Genomic DNA, 9762 nt, shown 5'->3' with positions numbered 1-9762 from the left:
TTAGAGTAGGATAATAGGTCGGCACAACATTGTAGGCCGAAGGGCCTGTACTGTTCGACGTTCTATGGTCTATGTTTTAACGAATGCTCTATAATGTTGTAACAAGACTTCCTTGCTCCTATATTCTATGTCTCAGATAAAGAAGGCAAGCATCCTGTATGAGTTCTTCACCACCCTGTGTAACCACGCAGACATCTTCAGGGCTCTGTGAACCCTTTCTGCGCTGTAACTATTTTCTGTTTTTATCCTAAAAAGTCCCATCACCAATCTCCCTTCCATTTATGATTTTCTTTGGTTCTTGATCAAGCATTAGTTCAACAATAACATGCTTGTACTTGTTTTTAAATGATTGCATGATCTGGCTTCCGCCTATTCCTCCAATTTCCTTTCGAATGTCAATGGCCTATATCTCTGCATCCTGTCAATCTGACCCCCTGAACAATTCGCTATTTGAAACATCCCAGCATTGGTAAGCCTGCCTCGTGTGCTTGGACTTTTAAGATTTAGAACTCCATCCCTGTGGACCAGATTTCCAAAACAGGCTTAAGAATCTGAGCCCCAGATTAATATGAGTTCAACTCCATTCCTCAAGTTCGTTATTTGGATAAGAGATGACATAGGAGCATTATTAGTGTTGTAGAGTGCCTCCAGAAAGTACAAGAATTTTGCCTGGCACCAGATACTAAGGCAGGTAACAGCTATGTCAGAGCCTGCTGCTGTCCGACTAAAGAAATCAGTCAGCACGTCTGAAGGTCATAGGATATAAGCACATGAGACTGAGGGCAACCAGGCCAAGATGAGATATGTGCTCATTCTGATGCAGTTTACCCTTGATCCAATAATTTTCAGCAGTAAATGAAAAACCTGAGAGGTGGGCACAGGACTGCTTGGGTTTGTCAAAAACAACTTAATTAATGTCATCTTTCTAAAATTGTAATGTTTTCTTCCTTGACCTTTAACAAGCTGACTAAGGAGCTGAGTGGGCCATGAATTGGAGCTGAGTGGATTGCCATGCCAGCACTTTGAATATTTCTGACTGTCCCAGAGGTTTTGGTAGTTTGAGATAATGTCCAGGAGCAAAAGTTTTAAATTGCACTTACACCAGGTTATGAGCCCTACTGAAATTTGAAACTCCAGCCCTATACTTCATGATCACTAGGTTCAGCGTTCTTTTTCAGGGTGTTCCTTATAACCTTTCTCTGTGAGCACAGTTTTGGTCATCTAGCCTAATATCTCTTTATGAAACTTGATTTCAAGTTTTGTTCCTTATTGCTTCTGTGAAGCACCTTACTGTGGTACCAATGTTAACTTACCATTGCTGTTGAATGAGATGTCGTCTTAGTGAGATGTACAAAATTCTTTAGAGAGCCTGAGGGATTATATGCTGAGAGGTTTCCTTTGCCCTGACTGGAAAATCTAGAACTAATGTGCAAAAAGAGGATGAGGGACCCACTTATTCATGACTTAGTTGAGTAGAAATTTCTTGACTCAGTGTTTTTAAACCTTAGGATTTTCTAACCTAGAAGATAGCGGGGTTTCATGGGTATATCCTAGACTGAGGTCAAGTGACTTTTGGACAGAAAGAAAATAGGGGTTGAAGTTCAACCATAACTTTACTGAATACTGAAGAAGGTACGAGGTGCTGAATGATCAACAGCTTCTAAAAACCGAAAGAACTGTCGATGCTGTAAATCAGGAACAAAAACAGAAGTTGCTGGAAAAGCTCAGCAGCAGGTCTGAGGAAGTAGTCACCGGACCTGAAACATTAACTCAGATTTTTTCTTCACAGCTGCTGCCAGACCTGCTGCTGAGCTCTTCCAGCAATTTCTGTTTTTGTTCCTGATCAGCAGCTTTCCTTGCTTATTTTTCATTTGACAGATTATGATCAAAAAAGAAGTCAGTCCATGAAAGGGACAAGAGATACTGTTTTTGAATTTTTTCTCATGTTTTTAAAAAGAGGGTTTGAATTCAGTAAATGGAATTTGCTTTCTCTTTCATTTTAAAGAGGATAAAAACTGGCTTTCTACGTCCTTGAGGCTTTTGCTGCATTGGGAAGGACAGCTCCTTCCTTTCAGAGGTACATTGGCTTCTGTCCAAATATTCACACTCATAGACCATTCATTCAGGAGGCAATCACAGGTGCTGTTGTTAGGCAGGAGATCTTTGTAATTTGGTCACTAGTCCACAGACCAATCAGGTATTGTTGCTGGTAGAAGCTCCATTGCACATAGCCGCCTGGCTCCAGTTCATCCATACCTAGGCTTACAATTACTTGCACATGCAGATGGAGTTTAATCCAGATAAATGCAAGGTGATGCACTTTGGAGGATCAAATTTAGGTGTGAATTATATTGTAATTGGCAGAACCCTTAGGAACACTAATAACATTCAGATAGATCTGGGCATGCAGGTCCACAGTTCATTAAGAAGGCATATGGCATGCTTGCCTTCATCGCGTGGGGTGTGGAGTTGGCAAAATATGTTGCAGCTATATAAAACACTTGTGAGGCCGCATTTGGAGTATTGTGTACAGTTTTGGTCACCACACTACCAGAAGGACATGGAAGCTTTGGAGAGAGTGCAGAGAAGGTTCACCAGGATGTTGCCTGGTCTCAAGGGCATTGGCTATGAGGAAAGGTTAAATAGACTAGGATTGTTTTCACTGGAAAAACGGTGGCTGAGAGGAGACCTGATAGACATCTACAAAATTACGAGAGGCAGATAGGGTGGATAGTCAGAGGCTTTTTCTCAGGATTGAAGTTTCAATTACAAGGGGGCATGGGTTCAAGGTCAGAGGGGGAAAGTTTAAGGGAGATGTGCGAGGATAGTTTTTCATGCAGAGAGTGGTAGCGGCCTGGAATGCACGACCGGAAGAGGTGGTGGAAGCAAGCACATTGAAGACATTTAAGAGGCACCGAGATGGGTACATGAATCGGGAGGGAATCGAGGGATACGGATCGAAAAATGGCAGGTTTGTTTTTAGATTAATTAGGGCATGATGGTCGGCACAGGCTTGAAGGGCCGAAGGGCCTGTTCCTGTGCTGAACTTTATCATTTGTTCATTTGTTCAAGCTCTGGCTTTGGCAATATCATTTCCTGACAAAAGCGAAACCTGCAACTAAGTGTTTTCAAACTTATAGAACATAGAACAGTACAGCACAGTACAGGCCCTTTGGCCCACGATATTGTGCCGACCTATTATCCTATTAAGATCAAACTACCCTGCATACTCTACATTTTACTATCCTCTATGTGCCTTTCCAAGAGTCGCTTAAAAGTCTCTAAAGTATCTGACTCCACAACCACTGCTGGCAGCGCATTCTACACGCCCACCACTCTCTGTGCGAAGAACCTACCTCTGACATCTCCCCTATACCTTCCTCCAATAACCCTAAAATTATGCCCCCTCGTAACAGTCATTTCCACCCTGGGAAAAAGTCTCTGGCTATCCACTCTATCTATGCCTCTCATCATCTTGTACGCCTCTATCACGTCACCTCTTATCCTTTTTCACTCCAATGAAAAAAGCCCAGCTCCCTCAACCTTTCCTCATAGGACCTGCCCTCCAGTCCAGGCAGCATCCTGGTAAATCTCCTCTGCACCGTCTCTAAAGCTTCCACATCCTTCCTATAATGAGGTGACCAGAACTGAACACAATATTCCAAGTGTGGTCTAACCAGAGTTTTATACAGCTGCAGCATAACCTCGCGGCTCTTAAACTCAATTCCCCTGCCAATGAGAGCCAACACACCATACGCCTTCTTTACAACCCTATCAACTTGGGTCGCAACTTTGAGGGATCTATGGATGTGGACCCCAAGATCCCTCTGTTCCTCCACACTGCCAAGAATCCTGCCATTAACCCTGTATTCTGCATTCAAATTCGGGCAAACTTCCAAAATGAATCACTTCACACTTTTCCGGGTTGAATTCCATCTGCCACTTCTTTGCCCAGCTCTGCATTCTGTCAATGTCCTGTTGCAACCTACAACAGCCCTCCACACTATCCACAACTCCATCAACCTTCATGTCATGGGCAAACTTACTAACCCACCCTTCCACTTCCTCATCCAAGTCATTTATAAAGATCACAAGGAACAGAGGTCTCAGAACAGATCCCTGCGGAACGCCACTGGTCACCGAGTTCCAGGCTGAATACTTTCCACCTACTACCATCCTCTGTCTTCTGTTGGACAGCCAGTTTTGTATCCAGACAGCCAAATTTCCCTGAATCCCATGCCTCCTTACTTTCTGAATGAGCCTACCGTGGCGAACCTTATCAAATGCCTTGCTAAAATCCATATACTCCACATCCACTGCTCTACCTTCATCAATGTGTTTTGTCACTTGACCTTATGACCAATGACCAACTTGATGCCCATTGGTGCGGCAGTGATGAAGGCTGAATATTGTATAAAATTTCATGTTTGAAATTTATAAGGAACAGAGTCCTTTAAGTAGTTATGAAGTGTGATCTGACTTTGATGGCTTTTAAAAAGAGATGGTTATTACACAGAGGAAGAGATCATGCATGCTATAGATTATATAAAGAATACATTGCAGAAATTCAATTTGCAAATTCTTTGTTCATTGCTCACGTTTAAATGGTTGAATTGAGCAGAATGGCAGCTGGAGAGGGTGGTCACAAAGGAGCAGTGACCAAGAAAACCTTCTCTGCAGACACTGCCGGGAAGAGAAGGCTCCGCTTCATCAGCCATAGCCTCCATCTCTGCTTCCCACCCCCCCACCCTCGCCTGTTTATATCAGTGCTTCAGGCACAGATACTTCCTGTGGCCTCTTGATTTGTCAACACGGAATGTATCTGTGCCAGGAACATTATGGTATTATGGATAATTGCTCCAATTTAAAGACGGCGAAGAGAAAACGCCCTTAGTGATCAACAGTCTGAAAAGCAAAAATAAAATGATTGATTCTGGCTGTTTTAAAGGGATCTATCACTCTTGAAAAGATATCAGTGTGTCATCATCCTCAACTCTGAAAATGATAGAACTCTAAAAATGCTGAACTTGCTCCTGATTGTTTTTTACTTAGAGACCAGGTAGCATTTTACCCAGAATCCCCTGCACACAGTTGATGTGCATCCACTTTCTAATACTGCATGTTGAAAGGCTCTGCCATGAAGACATCAATTACTGGCCCAAACCTTGTTTCCACTTTGGTAAAAAAGTAACTTAGACCCACGTGATTACTTGATTCTTCCACTAGTCATAAAGATCATCTTCAGAAAACAGGAGTGGGTAATCATACCCTGAAACATTACTTTTTCACTCACTATCCTCTGCTATCACCATTATTTAGTTGAAGACAACTGTTTTTGAACATAATCCAAGTTCACACTTTCAAAGCGAGCTTTATTTCAGTTCACAACCTTCAGTGACTAGTAGCTCCCCATATTCATATATTCGCACTCTCTTAACCATAAATCCATCAACTGTTCTCTTGGTCTCAGGCAGGTCTTGGTGATGCTTTCGGGCTATATGAAATGATAACAGATGAATGGCAGTGTAAATAAGTGAGTGGGTGGTTGGTTGGCTGTGTGACTGGAAGTGTGGTTGGAGAGTGAGTGAATTACTGGTGGAATGAGTAGGTGGGTGAGTGAGGCATGTGTCATTGTAAGCAAAAGAGTGACTGGGGGACTGAGTAGATGAGTGAATGTTAATGGGGAGGTGTGGACATGAGTGAGTGAAGCATGAAGAAGCATTGAGCAAGTGACTGGGAGGGGTGAGTGAGGGCTTGAGTAAGCAAGGGGACTGGGAGAGGTGAATGGGTGAACAGGAGTGTTGCATAGGAGTGAATGAGAAAATGAAAAGGAGGGTTGGGTAGCTGGTGAGCAAATGAGTGACCAGGAAAAGTGGATGGAGGAAGAGTGTGAGCAAGTGACAAGGAACTATACTTCAGGGGGTAAGCAAGTGAGTGACTGGGAAGGGCAGGGAGGAGGTGAGAGAGTGAGTGACTGGGACAGCAAGCGTGTGATTAGGAGGTAACAAGGTGTAGAGCTGGATGAACACAGCAGGCCAAGCAGCATCAGAGGAGCAGGAAAGCTGCCGTTTCAGGTCTAGACCCTTCTTCAGAAAATGAGATTAGGAGGGATGGATAAGAGATGATTGATCAAGTGACCAGTAAGGTTGTGTCGGAATGGGTGAACAAGGGACCGGGAGGGAAGTGTAGAGTGATTGAGAGATTAATTGGGAGGAATGAATAACTGTTTGAGCAGATGACATACTGGATGGGATTGATTGATGAGTGAGCAACTGGAGGTGTGCGTAGTTAAAGAAGTGAGTGACAGGATGTCCATGCAGGTGAGAGTGGAACACAGGGTTTGGCTGTGAGTGACTGAGGGGCGGATGTGTGAGTGAGAGGAATGGGAGGGATTGGTAACTGGCTGAATGATGGCATAACTGGAAGGAGAGAATGGCTTGGTGAACCAGGGGGGTGTGTGAATGAGTGAGCGAGAGGGTAGAGTGATGCGTTAGTGAGTGAAAGGGAGGGTGAGTGTGTGAGTGTGCAACTGGCAGGATGGCTGAGTGAATGAGTGGGAGGGCTAGGTGAGTGGGTGAGGGAATGAGTGACTGGGAAAGGTGGCTGACTCTGTAGGTAAGTGAGCCATCAAATGTAAGGTGCTGGGTGGCTTTGTGGGTGTACACGTGAGTGATAGATAACAGTGTAGGTGAGCAGGCAACTGAGATTGCTGAGAGATTAGTTGGAAAAGCAATTGACAGGCAGGTGTAATAGGCTCAGAAAGTGGTGGATACAGGTGCATGGCTAGATGGGAGAACAAGCAAGCAACTGGGGTTATTGTGTGTAAGCAAACAACTGACCAGGAGATGTACGTGACTCGATGAATGAGTAAGGGAAGGACTGGGAGGGTTAAGTGACTCAGTGAGTGAGTGATGGACAGGGAAAGGTATGTGACTCGGTGAGTGAGAGGGACTGGGAAGGGTAGCTGACTTGGTGAGTGAGTGAGGGACAGGGAGATGTGGGTGCCTCGGTGAGTGAGAGGGACTGGGGAATGTAGGTGTCTCGGTGAGGGAGTGAGGGACTGGGAGATGTAGGTCCCTCGGTGAGTGAGAGGGACAGGGAGGGGGAGGTGACTTGGTGAGTGAGGGACTGGGGAATGTAGGTAACTCGGTGAGTGATTGAGGGATTGGAAGGGTAGGTGACTTGGTGAGTGAGTGAGGGACTGGGAGATGTGGGTCCCTCGGTGAGTGAGAGGGACTAGGAGGGGTAGGTGACTCGGTGAGTGAGAAACTGATTGGAGTGGGTTGGTGAGTGAGAACAACAGGCAGTGTGGGTGGGAGAGCGGATGATTGGGAAGGAAACGTTGGTAGATGAATGAGTGACGAATGGAATTTATGGTTGGATGATTTGGATTGTTCTGTAGACGTCCACCCTTTCCATCCATTCTCTGCCCATAATACTGGACCAATACCCACCAAAATTAATCCACTCTATTTCTCAGTGACCCTGTCTCTGCACCATTTTCTGATGGTCAATACTGAGGGTTTATTCATTTTCACTTTGCCTCCGAAACAAAGTAAGACCATAAAAGACCATAAGACATAGGAACCAAAATTCGGACATTCAGCCCATCAAGTCTGTTCTGCCATTCAATCGTGGCTGATACGTTTCTCAATGCCATTCTCTCACTTTCTCCCTGTAACCCTTGATCCTCTTGACAATCAAGAATCTATCTATCTCTGTCTTAAATATACTCAACGACCTGGCCTCCACAGCCTTCTGTAGCAATGAATTCCAAAGATTCACCACTCTCTCACTGGAGAGGCTTCACCTTATCTCCATTCTAAAAGGTCTTCCCTTTACTCTAAGGTGAGGACTAGAATATAAAATCCCTGCTTTTTATATTCTAGTCCTCTCGAAATAAATGCCAACATTACATTTGCCTTCCTAACTATCGACTCAACCTGCATGTTTACATTAAGAGAAACCTGGACTTGGACTCCCAAGTCCCTTTGCACTTCAGATTTCTGAATTTTCTTCCATTTAGAAAATAGTCTATGCCTCTATTCTTCCGACCTAAATGCATGACCTCACACTTTCCATCCGTTGTATTCCATCTGCCACTTCTTTACCCACTCTCTTAACCTGACTAAATCTTTCGGCAGCCTCCCCGCCTCCTCAATAATACATGACCCTCCACCTATCTTTATATCATCTGCAAACTTAGCTAGAATGTCCTCAGTTCCTTCATCTGGACCATTAATGTATAGAGTGAAAAGTTGTCGTCCCAACACTGACCCGTATATAACACCACTAGTCACTGGCTGCCGTCCTGAGAAGGACCCTTTTATCCCCACTCTCTGCTTTCTGCCAGACAGCCAATCTTAGGGGCGGCACGGTGGCTCAGTGGTTAGCACTGCTGCCTCACAGCACCAGGAACCCGGGTTCGATTCTACCCTCGGGCGACTGTCTGTGTGGAGTTTGCACATTCTCCTCGTGTCTGCGTGGGTTTGCTCCGGGTGCTCCGGTTTCCTCCCACAGTCCAAAGATATGCAGGCTAGGTGGATTGGCCATGCTAAATTGCCCATAGTATTCAGGGATGTGTAATTAGGTGGGTTATAAGGGGATGGGTCTGGGTGGGATGCTCTGAGGACTCGTGGGGCCGAAGGACCTGTTTCCACACTGTAGGGATTCTATGATTCTATGAACACCATGGGCCCTTATCTTACTCAGTAACCTCCTGTGTGGCACCTTGTCAAAGGCCTTCTGGAAGTCCAGGTAGATAACATCCATTGGCTCTCCTTGGTCTAACCTGCTCTTTACCTCCTGAAGGAGTTCTAAGAGATTTGTAAGGCGTGACCTCCCCTTGATGAAACCATTGTTGACTTTGCCCTGTTTTACCATGCACTTCCAAGTATTCAGAAATCACATCCTTCACCAGGGTCACCAAAACCTTACCAATGACTGAGGTCAGGCCAATCAGCCTGTAATTTTCTGTCTTTTGCCTTACTCCCTCCTTAAACAGGGGTTACATTAGCGATTTTCTAGTCTGGGACCCTGAGTGACTCCAGTGATTCCTGAAAGATCACCATTAATGCCTCCACTATTCTTCAGCAATCTCCTTCAGAACTCTTGGGTGTAGTCCACCTGGTCCAGGTGATTTATCCACCTTCAGACCTTTCAGTTTTTCTAGCACCTTCTCCTTGGTGATGGCCACCATACTCACCTCTGCACCCACCACCCCCCGACTCTCTTGACAATGAGAAAGTGGCGGTTTTGTTAGTTCGCTTGACTGCCTGGCACTTTTGAATAGTAATTTGTGTTAATTACTGATTTAAATGATAAGTTTCTATTTTGAAATTGACTTCCTCCACCACTTCCAAAATACATGTATATTGTTGTGGCAAACCTTATCATTTTGAGATTTGCTGACCGGATCCAAACCCAAGTGACAGAGAAAGTGAAATGCGACACCCACGTATGGGAAAGGTTAGACAATCCGAGGGTAACACACCAAGCTGACAGTAAGTAGGAGCAAAGAGTGGCAGTGCAATAGCCCACCAGGTTGACTGTATGAAATTAAATGAAAAATAAAAGAAAGAATCGATTCCCTAAAACATTGCTGACCCTCCTGGTGCCCCAAATGGTATGTAAATCAGTATTGTATGCGCAAGAGAGGTCTTTGGCTTTTTGCAAAATGTCAAATTCCAATGCTTGCTTCCTTGATATGCTACTGTACTGAACAGAACGGTTTTTTTGTCTACGTATATTTACAAAGTTTTT

This window comes from Rhincodon typus, unplaced genomic scaffold, assembly GCF_021869965.1.
Source record: "Rhincodon typus isolate 14 unplaced genomic scaffold, sRhiTyp1.1 hic_rhity00002660, whole genome shotgun sequence".
NCBI classification, from domain to species: Eukaryota; Metazoa; Chordata; class Chondrichthyes; order Orectolobiformes; family Rhincodontidae; genus Rhincodon; species Rhincodon typus.
Note: the sequence above shows the minus strand (reverse complement) of the source record.